Genomic DNA, 16221 nt, shown 5'->3' on the forward strand with positions numbered 1-16221 from the left:
AAATTATTAAGCAGAATGTTGCTGTGCATTGAAAATAATATACTCAGATTCAGTACTGAGTGGGCATGCAGGATTGCCTCCAGAGCAGTGACTGAACAGGTTTAGACATGGTTATTTTTTAAAAATTTGTTTACATATTTTATTTTATTTATTTTATTTTATTATGTTATGTTAATCACCAGAATCATGATTACATCATTAGTTTTTGATGTGGTGTTCCATGATTCATTGTTTGCATATTAACACCCAGGGCTCCATTCAGTAAGTGCCCTCTTTAATGAGGCAGGCTAACTCAATCCCCCAGGCTATCACCTGGCTAACTCAATCACCAGGCTAACTCAATCCCCCACCCTCCTCCCGTCTAGAACCCTCAGTTTGTTTCTCAGCGTCCATAATCGCTCATGGTTCATCTCCCCCTCCGATTTCCCTCCCTTTGTTTTTTTTTATTGAGAAAATTATCTCGAGGTTTCATCGACAAATTCAAAGCAAGGAAGGAGTAGAACAAAGGAGAGCTATTACTTTTAAACATGAACTACTAACTCATTCATAGGCTATTGCAGTTATTCAGAAAGTAGTATAGAAAAAAAAGATGGGTTATAATTATCCCTGCCCCCTAGAGCCTCGTTAAGGGTCATGAGAGCTTTGTCTCAAATACCATCGCTTGTGAGGGGTTGAGGTAAAGCTGATTCTGACATTTCAGCAAATGCCTTAGTGTCATGCCCAGGGGTTCAAATCATATTTTCTAAAGTTAACTCCACATTTCCCCCCTTTCTGTTTTTAGTAGAAGACTCTGAAGGCTCCAAGTTTAATGCTAGTTGTGAGCATATTTGAGGCGGCAGCGAGCATGATATTCTCGTGGCAGGCACAGGGACAATAGGAGAAGATTATATTTATGACTAGAAGAAAACATAAAACAAAAATTATTAGTAAGGCAGATGCAAACCAAGATCATAAGTTGAGGCCTAAAAACCAACTTTTAGGGTTAATTCAATCAGAGATATCACTTAATTGTTTTATACTAGCCTGTTGACTCTCCTCTTTGCGTTTGGATATTTGACTTTGTAACCGAAGCTTTACGCTTTCAATGGAGTCCTTCAATGGCGTATTGAAAACTTGAGAAAGATGTTTATGAATCTGTTCCCGAGACCCATTATAAATATTAGGGGTAATATAAGATGTAGAAAACCCAGAATCACATTTTATTTTTTTTATTATTTTAAGGATTTATTTATTTATTTTTTTGACAGAGGGAGACACAGCGAGAGAGGGAACGCAAGCAGGGGGAGTGGGAGAGGGAGAAGCAGGCCTCCCGAGGAGCAGGGAGCCTGATGTGGGGCTCGATCCCAGGACCCTGGGACCCTGACCTGAGCTGAAGGCAGATGCTTAACGACTGAGCCATCCAGGTGCCCCAGAATCACATTTTAATTGGGAGCAGGTCCATAGTGTCTGTTGATGTTCTTCTAACCAAACCACTGTGGCTTTGAGGTCCTCTAGCCAGGCTAAAATTCATTTATCCATTTGGATCTGTTCCTCTAGTTCTGTAGTGGTGTTTTGCATATATAGATTGATTTGATGGCCTGTTTTCAGGGAAATGGTCAACGAAGCTGCCATGGTGATGGCTGTGGCTGCAATGGTAGTGATGACCAGGATAGCGGCCAGAAGAATACCTAGCAATCTTGTTTTTTGTGTTCCTCTAGAGCGGTTACTACTCATTCAAGGGGGGAATCCACCTTGCCAGGTTTGGGACAATTTAACTGGCAGCCATAATTGGGCCCTTTGTTTAGCTGCATAAATACAGGTGATGTGATGGTTACTTATATTGTGAGTGGGAAAACACGGGGTAACCCAAGTTTAATTTAAATGAAAGAGAGTGTGTGTCTCATTAAAGGAAGGGGGTCCTGAGGATATCAAAAAGATGTATGGTTTGGAGGTGCATATGAGGGTATCACCGGTTTTATCTATATATGACCATTTGAATTTCTTAGCTATGAAAGTTGCAGGTCCATGCTGATAAATTTTTTCTATTTGGGGGAGGTCTACTCTCCAGGAGGTCGTTTTAAGGGAGGAATAGGCACCATTGGAATATTTTAGTCTGAGAATTGGCCCTGAAAATTCAGGATTCCAAGAAGGATTAGAGATATTGTAATGGAAGAGGAGGGACCAATTCCATTGGTGTCCTTCCCAGGTTTTATTACTTTCCATGACCATGAGGCCCTGTGGGCTCCAATTTTCTAATTTAGTATTATTGTGCAAAGAAATGAGAGTAAAATTATTTGCACGACATAGGTCCCAAAAGAAGCCATCATAGGCACCCATTTCCAGCCTTTGTCGAGTACATACCAGTATGGGAGCTTTTGCATCCCTTTTCCATTTTTTTAATTCTCCACCAATTCCTACCATGTGGATGAAATTTTGGTATTTAATAATGTTTGTGGGAGCCATTTTGGGGGGTTTTTAGGATACTATTCATATACCATTGTTTATGAAGAGGGACACAGAGTCTAAAATTAGTATTGATGGATTTCAGGGTTGTAATAAAAGCAAAGTGGTACTCCCTTTGGGTGAAGGTCCAATTAACTGAAAGTTTATGGATGGGATATTGAGGGGAATCATCAGTGCCAATAGGGGGCCCAGTGCCCTCCTGTAAGAATCAAAGCATTAGAAGACAGGAGAATTTCAGGGTCCTCCCAAGAGACCAAATCAAACATGGGGGGGTGTTCATGATATGAGCACAGTGAGTGTAATTGGTGGAAACAATAGGTTTTGCAAGCAGCAAAAGAAAAAGCAGAGGTCCTACCTTAAGGTTAGAGTTAGCAGTTAGCGGGAGAGGAGGAAAAAAAACATGTTTTTAGGAGTCACAGGCATTCCCATGTTCTTGTGTGTTTCCTCTGCTTTAGAAGTTAGGTGTTTAATATCATCCCAAGAGGCTTCATGGGTGGATGGATTTTCATATCTCCTCTTCTTGGGGTTTGGCATTCTGCTCGGTGTTGACAATATCATCTGCTGAAACTTCAGGATGGGGTTCTTCAGTCCTTTGTGCCAGCTCATGATAGGGCTTAATAAAGCATACAGGCATCCAAACAGGTCCCTAAGGAGAGAGCACAGCTGCGTAGCATCACCCCCTTGTTAGCAAGGGGCCCAGCCACTGAGATCTGTTATTGGGTAATTTATACCAAACTTCGGGTTTGGGGAGTTGTTCATCAGTATGAAAGTGTTTTTCTAGTGACAGTTTAAAGTTTTTATCAAGCTGCAAGTGATTAAGAGTAAATAGAGTTCTTAGTATTTTTGTCTTGGAGGTATGATTTCCTCCCTTATGGTTTTGTGAAAATAATTTGATAAGGCCATTGGTACATTCTGTGATGGCCTGTCTTGTAGGATTGTGTGGAATTCTGGTCACATGGTGGATATCCCACTGAGAAAAGAAATGTCTAAGCTTTTGAGATGTGTATACTGGAGCATTCTCTGTTTTTATTTGTTTTAGAATTCCCATAACAGTGAAACATTCATGTAAATGGTTAATATAACATGATTTGTGCATTCTCCTCATAGGGGTGAGTCCCATACTTCTACAGTAACATGTAACCATTGGGAAGGTCCAAAAAATAGAACGTGTTTAATATCCATCTACCATATTTGATTTGTGGAGAGACCCTGGGGATTGACACCATAAGGCAAATGTGTTGGGGAACATTGTTGACATTCTGCACAAGATTGGATAATGCTTTTAGCTTGAGCAAGAGGAATTTTAAAGGTAAGAGCTAGAGATCGAGCACCTTGGTGAAAATAAAAGGAGTGGGAGTCAAGGGCCAAAGAAAAAAGAGAGTTTACTAGAAGTGAGTCAGCATGGGCATTTCCTTCTGTTAATGGGCTAGGTAATGGAGTGTAGCTTCTCATATGTAGTACAAACACTTGTGTATATCAGGTTTGTAGGAGAGATTGTACGGTTAAGACCTTGGTAAGAAGTAAATGATCTATATTGGTTTTCAAGGTTCCCAGTGAAATACCAATAAGATGTTAGTGACATATTGAGAGTCAGTAATGAGATTAATAGGTCGTGAGGAAAAGATTGTGAGTACTAAAATAGCAGCTGCAAGTTCAGCCCTTTGGGTAGAAGAGGTAAAAGCAGTATAGGTGTGTTCCATTGTCCAGTTTCCTGCCAGGTGACTACACCTCTGGAGGCCTTTTTTGATCCATCAGTAAAAACGGTGAAGGCTTGAGGTATGGGTTGAAGGGAGATAATATTGGTGGGTAATAAGGGCAGCTGTTGTAAGGTGTTAAGTTGTTTGTCGGAGGGCAGAGAGTAAATGACTTTCCAAAAAAAAATCAGCCAAGGTAATTTGGAATGATTCATTATGGACCCAAAGTTGATCAATTTCATCTTTATTGAGCCCTGGAAAAATACAGGTAAGGTTGTGTCCTGATAGTTGAATGACATGGTTATGGCCATATTTCAGTAAAGTAAGTCTCATATGAAAATAAAATAATATCCTTGGTTTTGGCTGAGCGGGGGGGGGGGGGAAGCTGTTCCAAGATAAAGAGTTTAGAGGAAGAAATTTGACAAATAAGAGTAGTGGGAGAATGAGGTGTGTTAAGAATTATTATAGAAAGAGGAAGATGAGGGTATCTATGGTCCAGGAAGGATTCTGAAAGTCTTTAAGAGACAAAAGTGAGTTGCTCTTGTGTCTCAGGAGTAACTGTTCTCTTTGAGCAGGGGTCATGATCCCCTTTAGGTAAGTTAAATAAGGAGGTAAGTTTATACATGGGAATTCGCAGGGATGGGTGTGGCCAGTTAATATGACTTAGAAATTGTTGTAAAGAACTAAGAGTAAGAGGGTGTGGAAAATTAATAGTTAAGACATTGAGGTGCAGCGTATTGCTACAAGATTAGAAAACCCAAGTATTTCCAAGGGTTATATGTTGTATTTTTTCAGGGGCAATGATTAATCTGAAAGACATAAGAGATTCCGACAGGAATCGTAGGCAATCATGAAGAAAGGAGGTATCATGGTGAGCGAGAAGTGTCATCCATATATTGATAGATAAGAATCGAACCAAGATGTCCATCGACAGATGAATGGATAAAGAAGAGGTGGTATATATACACAATGGAATATTCTGCAGCCATCAAAAGGAATGAAGTCTTGCCATTTGCAAGGATGTGGATGGAACTGGAGGGTGTTATGCTGAGTGAAATAAGTCAATCAGAGAAAGACATGTATCATATGACCTCACTGATATGAGGAATTCTTAATCTCAGGAACAAACTGAGGGTTGCTGGAGTGGTGGGGGGGTGGGAGGGTTGGGGTGGCTGGGTGATAGACATTAGGGAGGGTATGTGCTATGGTGAGCGCTGTGAATTGTGCAAGACTGTTGAATCACAGATCTGTACCTCTGAAACAAATAATGCAATATATGTTAAGAAAAAAAAAAGAAGAAGATAGCAGGAGGGGAAGAATGAAGGGGGGTAAATTGGAGGGGGAGACGAACCATGAGAGACGATGGACTCTGAAAAACAAACTGAGGATTCTAGAGGGGAAGGGGTGGGGGGATGGGTTAGCCTGGTGATGGGTATTAAAGAGGGCACATTCTGCATGGAGCGCTAGGTGTTAAGCACAAACAATGAATCATGGAACACTACATCAAAAACTAATGATGTAATGTATGGTCATTAACATAACAATAAAAAATTTAAAGTAAAAAAATAAAAAAATAAAAAAATTTAAATGAGATGAATAAAAATAAATAAATAAATAAATAAATAAATAAATAAATAAATACCCCCCTCCCCCCACACACAGACAAAAAGAATCAAGGGAAGTGAGACCAAGTAGGCTCCAAAACTGTACTTACATAGTGTTGACACATGGTGGGGCTGTTCATCATATCTTGGGGGAGGAATTTCCACTGAAATCACCTTTGAAGCCTTTGATTATTAATGGGAGGAATGGAAAAGGCAAATTTTTTCTTTACCATTGGGGTGTAGAGGTATAGTAAAGAAGCATTCTTTACTGGGAATGTAGAATTAAGGAGGGATTGGAAAGTCTTAATTGTAAGGGTCCCATGGGTTGCATTCGGGAATTACTACCTCTAAGATCATGAAGAAATCTCCATTTACCTGATTTTTTTGGAATACAAATATGGGGGTATTCCAAGAACTATTGGAAGGTTCAATATGGCCTAAGGCCAATTGTTTATTTACTAAGTTTTCAATTTGTGGTACTTTTTCCCCTTTTAAGGGCCATTGCTTTACCTACACTGGTGGTCCTTCTTTCCAAGTTATCTTGTGTGGGGCGATTTTAGCAATGGCCATTAGGATAAATTTGTCTGTAATGAAAGGTTCCATTGAAAAAGTAGGTCTCTACCCCAAAGAGGCTTTGGGAGATCTAGAATGAAAAGTCAGATGATTTCTTGATGACCTTCGTTATCCTCTCAAACTATGGGGGATTGCACTTTTTAATGGGACATTTTTTCCTCCTATCCCCATAATAATTTGTGTGGTTCTTTTCAGGAGGATATCTTTTGGGCAATCTGGTGATCTTATAACTGTAACATCTGCCTGTGTCTATTAGACCTGTTAGATATTTATGCGCTAGTTTAATTTGCATAGTAGGTTTAGACTCTCAAATTGTTAAAGCCCAGAAAACATTCATGATTAGTGTTCCCAAATCTTTTATCTCCTCTTTGTTGCATTGTGGTCGTAGGGACCCAATAGGGAAGAAGTAATAATTGAGCTATTTTAGTTCCTGCAGGGATCTCATGATAACTAGATGTTAACATAATTTTAATTTCCTCAGTATAGTCTGAATCAATCACACCTGGCAGGACAAAATGCCCTTTAAAGAGGTGTTGGATCTGCCCAATAATAGACCAACTTTGCCAGGGGGAATGGGGTCATACGTATTAGTTTCTCCTGTTTTGACTTCACCCACCACGTTTAATAAAATGTCTGTCGTTAAAGTTAGATCGAGCTCAGCATTCCCAGAGTGTCGCTATAAGGTTTAAGACTCGGAGAGGTTGAGAAAGGGATTTGTGGCAGCGTTGGGAATCCATTCTTTGGCATGGATGTTCCAGGCTTGAGTTGGTGGGTTCCTGTTTTAGTTCGTGTCATGGGACCCAGCACCCCTGCTCAAGTTTCCCTTAATCAGGTTGCCTTGTACTTCTAATTTGGATCTACATTGATTAGCCCAATGAAAACCCTTTTGGCATCGGTGGCATTTTTGAGTAGGTTTCTTTTGTTCTTTATTTTGACATTGTTTTTGTAAGTGTCCTTCTTTGCCACACTTGAAACATTTTTGAGGCGTTAAAGCTGATGCCAATAGAATACCAGTCCCCACTTTTGGACAAGCTTTTATCATTTCTGCTATGTTAGGGTTTTGCCCTCTTAAGGGAGCTAAAACCTTTTGACAGTCTTGGTTGGCATTTTCATAAGGTTCAGTAGCCACTTGATGAATGGTGGCAAAAGATCCTGTTCATCAGGCAAATGACTCCATGACTTAACAGCAGCAGTGGCTATGTGGGGGAATACTGGCGGTCCATATTAATTTGGGTTTGTATATTAAGATAGGGGTCTTCTCCCAGTAACATCTCTATTCCTATAGGGACTCCATTGTTAAGGTTGTCCATGGCAGTATTTTGAGCAGCCTCTTTAAATACTTATAGCCATAGGGAATATTGGACAATGTCAAGGACAGTTTTAACCAAAGTTCTCAAATCCCCGGGGGCATTTCATATCTTCCTCTTATACCTTCTATAATACCCTTTGTGAAAGTACTAGTAAGCTCATTTTCTCTAATGCTTTGTCTTAGCTCTTTAAATATTGCAAAAGGAAGATGATCATGCCAGGGCATTTGGCCTTGAGCTCGAATAATAGGGAAGGCCATATTAAATCCTGCTAGGTGTTACCCCTCTTGTAACATTCGTTCATAATTCTAGGATCTGATTGCGATCCTTCCTAGACACCAGAGAACCCTGTGGACATTCCTCCAACTCTCTCTCTCCTGCTGACCCCAAGTTACCAATTATCTCATTAGAAAGAGTTTGTATACATGTCTGCACCCGTTTTTGCAACTGCCACCTGAGGATTATGTTCCCAGATCACTTGACTCTGATAGCCAACGGTGTTTCCATTCAGCAATGCCACAGAATTTTAAAATAATTTCAAGTATCTTTTCCAAACATAATAGTGAAACTAGAAATCAAAAAGAAGAAAAAAACTGGAAAAGTCACAAATATGTAGAGATTAAACAACATGTTCTTGAACATACAGGTTAAAGAGGAAACCAGAAATGACCTCAAAAAATATCTTGAGACAGAAATGAAAACACAACATATCAGAAGTTAGGGAATGCAGCAAAAACAATTCTTAGTGGGAAAATACAGTGATAAATGCTACCATGAAGAAAAACAAAAAACAAAAAACAAAGCTCTTAAATAAACAGCCTAACTTTACACCTCAAGGAACTGGAAAAGAAAAACAAACTAAGCCCAAAGTTAGTACAAGGAAGGAACTAAGAAAGATCACAGCTGAAATAAGTGAAAGAGACACTACAAAGAAAATAAATAAGATAAATCAGACTAAGAGATAGTTTTCTGGAAAGATAAGTAAAACAGACACATCTTTAGCTAGAGTTACCAAGACTTTCATTATAACTGAAAGAAGATACATTTCAATCGATAGCACACAAATTAAAGAATCATAAGATGCTACCATGAATAATTATATGCCAACAATTTGGACATTCTAAAAGAAACAAATACTGACCAAGACTGAATCAATCAAAAATAGAAAATCTGAATAGACCAATTGCTTTTCAGGAGATTAAATGAGTAATCTAAAACCTCCTCAAAAAGAAAATTCAGGACCAGATGTCTTCATTGGTGAATTCTAAAACACTTTAAGACGTATGGAGCACTGGGTGTTATACGCAAACAATGAATCATGGAACACTACATCAGAAACTAATGATGTAATGTATGGTGATTAACATAACATAATAAAAAAAATAAAAGAGAATGAAGCAAAAAACAAAACAAAACATAGACCGTGGCATTCCCTAAAGCCTCCTCCATGTACAAATGCATGCATGATCTATATGAGTTGAAATAATTTGCAAAACCTCTTTATTTCCTCTTCTCTCTGTCACCAATTCATCCAATCACTTAAAATATTTACCAACTAATATTAAATTATACAATACTTGTGCCAGACTTGGTGCTAGGGCTGCAAGATATACAGAAATTAACCAAGGCCAGTTATTATTTCTAAGGAGTTTACGGTGTAGTAAAAGATACATATCTGAATGAAAGAAAAATAATTCAAGAACAAGTGTGCTAAGTATATGGATGTTATAGTCATAAATTAATTGAAATCCTGTTGGATAATATGTGGTTTTAAGAATGGCATCAAATGTGATTCATGAAAACAAAGCATTAAATATAACAGTTGAAGAATGGTTATACTTCTAAGTGGGAAGGGGAGAGAGATTGTTTCTGAAGCGAAAGAATCAGAATAAAAATAATTAATAATAAATAATGATTAACAAATAATCATTTATTTAATAAATTTATGAATTTAATAAATTAAAATGAATAATAATTGAGATAAAATAATTAAATAAAGGGTCTACTTAAATTTCATTAGAAGTCTGGAGGAAGATCGTGTAGACACAGGATAGCAATGAATCATATTACCAAAAATCATTTTACCTTCCTAAAGATGATCCATGTGATGCAAGTGCAAAGAATTTAAAATCAGCCTTTGCTAAAATTGTTGCAATAGTCACAGGGGAAAATACAGAGCTAGAAATATAATTAATCACATGTTTGTGCACTACAGAAGTGTGAGGGCAGAGACGTGAGAGACTTCAGTCCCAAATGACACTAAATAAAAACAAAATGCAATCTGTCTATGGTGTTCAGCTACCAGGGACAAGCACAGAAAGACTTGCTCATCACAGGTAGCTTTCCAAGTCACCAAATTTAAAGAATGATGAACAAAAACCTTCCATGTGAAAAAATGAGGAGTCAAATATTTAGAAAATTGTAAATTAATATTTTTTTACTTACTTCCTTTGGGTAATAATCTGCAATCTAGTGGCAAAAAATGTATATTTCTTATAAAGTAAGGTGTTTTGGAATCATCTTCATTAGCAAATGTACAGTTTTATGTAGTTATACCTAAACCATTTCTTGATCATTTCTGTAGCATTTTAGAAGAATCAAGAAAAATGGATGGAAAAAAATTGCTCTTTTGTGAATGAATTCCTTCTCTTGGGAGTTAGCGATGACCCTGGAGTTAAAGTGACTCTATTTATCACATTTCTAATTTTCCTTTCTTTTTTTTTAAAGATTTTGTTTATTTATTCATGAGAGACAGAGGGAGAGAGAGAGAGAAGCAGAGGGAGAAGCAGGCTCCAAGGAGCAGGGAGCCCGATGCAGGACCCGATCCCAGGACCCTGGGATCATGACCTGAGCCGAAGGCAGATGCTTAACCATCTGAGCCACCCAGGTGCCCACATTTCTAATTTTCTATCTCATCATTCTTGTTGCAAACCTCGGGATGATCATTTTAATTAGAATGGATTCCCACCTTCACACACCCATGTATTTCTTCCTCAGCCACCTCTCCTTCAGTGACCTCTGTTATTCTACAGCAGTTGGACCCAAGATGCTGGTAGGCTTCATAGCTAAGAACAAGTCAATTCCCTTCTATGGCTGTGCTCTGCAATGGTTGGTGTTCTCTACCTTTGTAGATTCTGAGTGTCTACTTCTGGCAGTGATGGCCTTTGATCGGTACAAGGCCATTAGTAACCCCTTGCTCTATACAGTCAGCATGTCCAGCAGAGTGTGCTCCTTGCTCATGGCTGGGGTTTACATGGTGGGAATTGTGGATGCTTCAGTAAATATGATACTAACATTCGGTTATGTTTCTGTGGGTTGAATGTGATTAACCATTTTTTCTGTGACGTTCCACCTCTCCTCTTGTTTTCCTCAGATACACAAGTTAATGAGTTAGTGATATTCACCATTTTTGGCTTCATTGAACTGATTACTCTTTCAGGGCTTTTTGTGTCTTACTGCTACATCATCCTAGCAGTGATAAAGATCAACTCTGCGGAAGGGAGGTTCAAAGCTTTCTCCACCTGCACCTCCCACTGAACTGCTGTTGTGATTTTCCAGGGAACTCTGCTCTTTATGTATTTCTGGCCAAGTTCTTCCCACTCTCTTGATCAAGACAAAATGACCTCATTGTTTTACACCCTTGTGATTCCTATGCTAAACCCTCTGATTTATAGCCTACGGAATAACGATGTGAAAGAGGCCCTGAAAATACTTAAAAATAAAAAGTGGTTTCATTGAAAACTTATATGTGCATAATTTTCTCCCAATCTTACACTATAATTTATAAAAATTAAAATTGTTTTTACTAATGTGGTGTGATCCAAGAAATATTTATAATATGTTTCAGCCCTACCCAAATGTGTTATTCCCTAAGTGCTCCGTGGTTCATTTTATGTCTTGACTTTGTACTGGTACTCTTTAATTGAAAATTTCTGGACTCCTAGTTTGCCTAATATTTGTTTCCTCAATCTTTCATTTATGAATGAAATGAATTTTCTAAATGTTATTGAGACTTTTCTCAGTACCTCTTCCACTTTGCATTTCATAGCGAATCCAGTAGTTTTACGCTAATGAATCTCATCATCTAATGGAAGTGACAAATATTAATTAATCATTCAAATTATTTATAATAAACTGAAATTAGGCCATAAAATAAAAATACTGAGGCCTCTAAAACCATGCATAATGTTCAAATATAGTGAAGAACATTGAAAAGTGCTTCTGGTAATGGAGATAATCTGGCATCTAACAGGTAAGTAGGGATCAGCTGAGGATACATGTAGGTAGAGAAAGCATTCTATGCTGATGGATCAGCAACAAGACCATATCATTTCTATGGAATTTAAAGACAACCAGTGTGGCTGGATTATAGTGCTACAATTCACAACCCATCACTTCCTCTATTGGTCTTCCTTCCCTCCAGCACTTGTTTTTTTTAAATTTAATTTAATTTTATTATGTTATGTTAATCACCATACATTACATCATTAGTTTTGATGTAGTGTTCCATGATTCATTGTTTGCGTATAACACCCAGTGCTCCATTCAATACGTGCCCTCCTTAATACCCATCACCAGGCTAACCCATCCCCCCATCACCCTCCCCTCTAAAACCCTCAGTTTGTTTCTCAGAGTCCATAGTCTCTCATGGTTCGTCTCCCCCTCTTATTTCCCCCCCTTCATTTTTCCCGTATGTCTCCATTTTAAATAAGTCATGCTTAATATTTGGAAAACTGTCCACTCTTCATCTTAGTGTGCTAATTTTGCATTAGTTGTTTATTTTATGCATTAATTTAATTATTCTAAGAACTATGAGTTTTTAGTATACACCTTTTGCACTATAGGTGTCTTGCGTTTCATGGTGATTCCAGTAGTTTATATTCCAATGAATTCCATAATGTATTAAAAATAAGTAAAATTAATTAAATAGTCTTACAACTATTCATGAGAAACTCTAAATCTCTCTGAAGTGAAAAGGCAAGAAACTCTAAGTTCAAGCAAAATGTCTACCTGTAGAATGCGGAGAAGAAAAGATTCCTTGAAATTCTGTTTCAGATCTAAATGGTGAAGAGGGATACAATGGGGATGGGAGGAAAACAGGAATCCATAGGGGGAAGCTGGAATTACAGATCCTGAGGTGGATAAGACAGTGTCTTCTTAGAGGTGATGTAGTTGTAAGGGAGCAAAACTTTCCCTTCTTCCCTTCCTGGTTCTTTGGCTGATCTAATAATTAAATTAATATAAGCTAGATTAACAGAAGAAAAACAAATTCAACTTCTTATGTACAGGATCTCAAAAAAATATGAAACTCAAATAAGTGGCCAAATAAGGTATCTGTTATATTTTTTTAGACAAAGAAGCAATACATTTGTGAAGAATTGACATGACAGAGAGGCATGGTCTCAGGACCAAACTTTACTTCTAAGTAAAGAAGTAACAGAGTTTGTTTATACAGCATTCGTAGCCTTCAACTCCCTCTTTGGGGATGAGGAGGTCTCTCTTTCTCCTGGTGCAGGAAGAGTACCCTTCACATAGGAAATTTATTTCCTGCCTTCAGAAAAACAAAGGCGGCTCAGAGTGTCTTTCTTGCACCTGCTATTCCTTAAGTAAATTTGATTTTAAATAATCAATGGCCCAGACGCCTGAGTGGGTCTGCTTGTTAAACATCCAACCTTTGCTTTCCACTCAGGTCATGATATCAGGTTCAGGGGATCAAGCCCCAAGACAGCTCCATGCTCAGTAGGGAGTCTGCTTCTCTCCCTCTCCCTCTGCCCATACCCCCCCACTGCCTTTGTGCATGCACACACTCTCTCTCTAAGATAAACAAATACATCTTTTTAAAAGATTTTATTTATTTATTTGACAGAGAGAGACACAGCAAAAGAGGGAACACAAGCAGGGAGAGTGGGAGAGGGAGAAGCAGGTTTCCCACTGAGCAGGGAGCCTGATGCGGGGCTTGATCCCAGGACCCTGGGATTATGACTTGAGCCGAAGGCAGATGCTTAATGACTGAGCCACCCAGGCATCCCTAAATAAATAAATCTTAAAAGAATAAAATAAAATAATCAATAGCCAAAGTGGTATATTTTGGGGTGGTGTATTCTGCTCCCCTTCAACATCCAACAAGAGAAGGATAAAAGTGCAAAGTGGAGGGTCCTGGCAAAGTACATCCTTATGTTGAAATTCAACTCAGTCACTTTCACTTGTCTCTTCTTTCCTTCTTTTGCCTTCTCAGTCTTGGTTAAATGCTCATCTCTGTGGTTTATAAATAATACTCTCCTCAAGGCATCACTGTACCTATGGCTCAGTTGATTTGACCATTGTCTCCAATATAAGACCATGAACATTCTTTATTGGAGGTTGAGTATCAATTCTTATCAATCATTCTTATCAGTTCCTTTATCTAGTCTGGAACACAAAATGGAAAAACAAATAATAAAAACCACACACTTGATAACATTTTTGAATGTTCATTAGATATTTGTCAAAACATAATTAAATGAGGGTATAATGTATGTCTTGTGTGTGTATGTGTGTATGTATATATATAATTTAATAGCTTTTAAGAAAATGCATAAAAATGATTGTGGCTACTAAAGTAATAAACCTATAAAGATACTTATATTAATAACATGGGAAGTAAAAAAAAATTGCTATGTTGCTTCTCATAAGAAAGATTAGCAAGAAAATATGGTACAAGTAGAGACTCTTAAAACATTTTTCCCCAAAAACACCTTCCCCATAGATTTTTTTTTCACCGCCATATTTTTCCCACAATCTGTCATAGTTTCCCACAAATACCACCTGCAAAAGCAGAGGAAACTTTTGAGGTTTGCTTCTGAAATTCCTGCTCAAGTTTTCTGATGTCAACCACTGGAAGCCGGCTTGTTGAGAAAGCATGGATATGGTTGTATGTTTGCAAGATCACGGAAGACTAAATGACATTCTTTTTTTTTTAAGATTTTATTTATTTATTTGAGATAGAGCTAGAATGAGAGAGAGAGCACAAGCAGGGGGAGCGGCAGGCAGAGGGAGAAGCAGGTTCTCCACCGAGCAGGGAGCCTGATGAGGGCTCAATCCCAGGACCCCGGGATCACAATCCGAGCTGAAGGCTGATGCTCAACTGACTGAGCCACCCAGGTGCCCCGACTCAATGACATTCTTAAGTATCTATTAGATTGTACCCCTTAAGTAATTATAATTGTCCTTGGTGAAATAATTTCAGAAGGAATTCCAGAAGCAAACCTCAAAAGTCTCCTCTGCTTTTGCGGGTGGTATTTGTGGGAAACTATGACAGATTGTGGGAAAAATATGGCGGTGAAAAAAAAATCTATGGGGAAGGTGTTTTTGGGGAAAAATGTTTTAAGAGTCTCTACTTGTACCATATTTTCTTGCTAATCTTTCTTATGAGAAGCAACATAGCAAAAGCCATTTTTTGAAATGTATTAAAGTCTAAACAAAGCAGAGTCTCAGTGGATCAGAGGCTTCTAATTCAGAAGTTGTAAATATGCCATCGTCCTTCCATATGACATAGGACAGTAATATCATGTAAAGACTGATTTGATCTGCATATTGGCCTCTTCAATCACATCTAATGAGTCTGAACTGATGAGAAGGAAATCATAAACTAATTAAATGAGATATCTTAAGCTCAATGAATGTATGTCTAAAAATGGAAGAAACCAATTTAATTAATTGTAGGCTTCATCTCCCTGAATTATGTAATTAGAGAGTAAAAAAATCACTCACTGGGAATGTTGACTAGTAGACTCATGACTTAAATAGGAACTTGGGGCAGATGGCCTGAACTAACCCTTCCATATGGGATGCTACAGAAATAGGAAAAATATTAAAAGACTTTGGTGTATTCTAGCTCATTTACTTCCTTCCTCACCAGTTGCCTTCCACTCTCTGTGTAGCTACATCACAAGGTTCTCACATAGCCACCAGGGACTGATGAGAGAATCATTATCCAGTATTATATTACAAATGACTATTGATATAATAGGCATGTTTCTGTATCTGGACTCCTTTCCTTCAGCCTTGCACTGGAATCCCTAAGGATAAAAATGACATAGTGATGGTAGATTTGGGCATTTGTACAACATAGTGAGCAGGTAGATGCATACTAGTGGTAGACTGTCCAGCACCATGTGTTAGAATACAACAGTGGTAAAGCTCAATAACCCAGTAAGTGGGTGCTCCTGTGTGAAAGCCAGAGGCAGCAACTTTAAACCTCTTTGGACATTCCTTTCCAGAAATATGCTGTGAACCTGACATCGAATACAACTCGAAATCACTGTGGTGTTTAACAACTCGCTCTTCCTCACTAGACCTCAACCCTCACTCTGGAAAGAGGATTTATCTCATTTCTAGTTGCCATAATCCATCTCCCTATACCTGTTATTCTTCTGCTGTGTAAAACTATCTGCAGTATTGGAAATATTAAAAAAAAAAAGATAAGTAAATAAACCAAACAAGTGGCTTTCTCTTCATACAAAAGAATGGTATTATGTCTCAAGGCTGATTTGACATGAATGGCAATGATATTGGCTAGAAAGTAAGAGCAGTAGAAGGCTGAGTCCTTGTAAACACAGCTTC

The 16221-nt window shown here is 38.2% G+C and overlaps 1 pseudogene; it reads left to right on the forward strand.

Moving 5' to 3' along the window:
* Positions 1-10230: 10230 nt before the first annotated feature.
* On the forward strand, positions 10231-11358 carry LOC114215202 (olfactory receptor-like protein OLF2; annotated as a pseudogene).
* Positions 11359-16221: the final 4863 nt, after the last annotated feature.

This window comes from Eumetopias jubatus, unplaced genomic scaffold (genome assembly GCF_037043125.1).
Source record: "Eumetopias jubatus isolate StellerSeaLion01/CBP00866 unplaced genomic scaffold, mEumJub1_p1.0 scaffold_13, whole genome shotgun sequence".
In the NCBI taxonomy this organism is placed as follows: domain Eukaryota; kingdom Metazoa; phylum Chordata; class Mammalia; order Carnivora; family Otariidae; genus Eumetopias; species Eumetopias jubatus.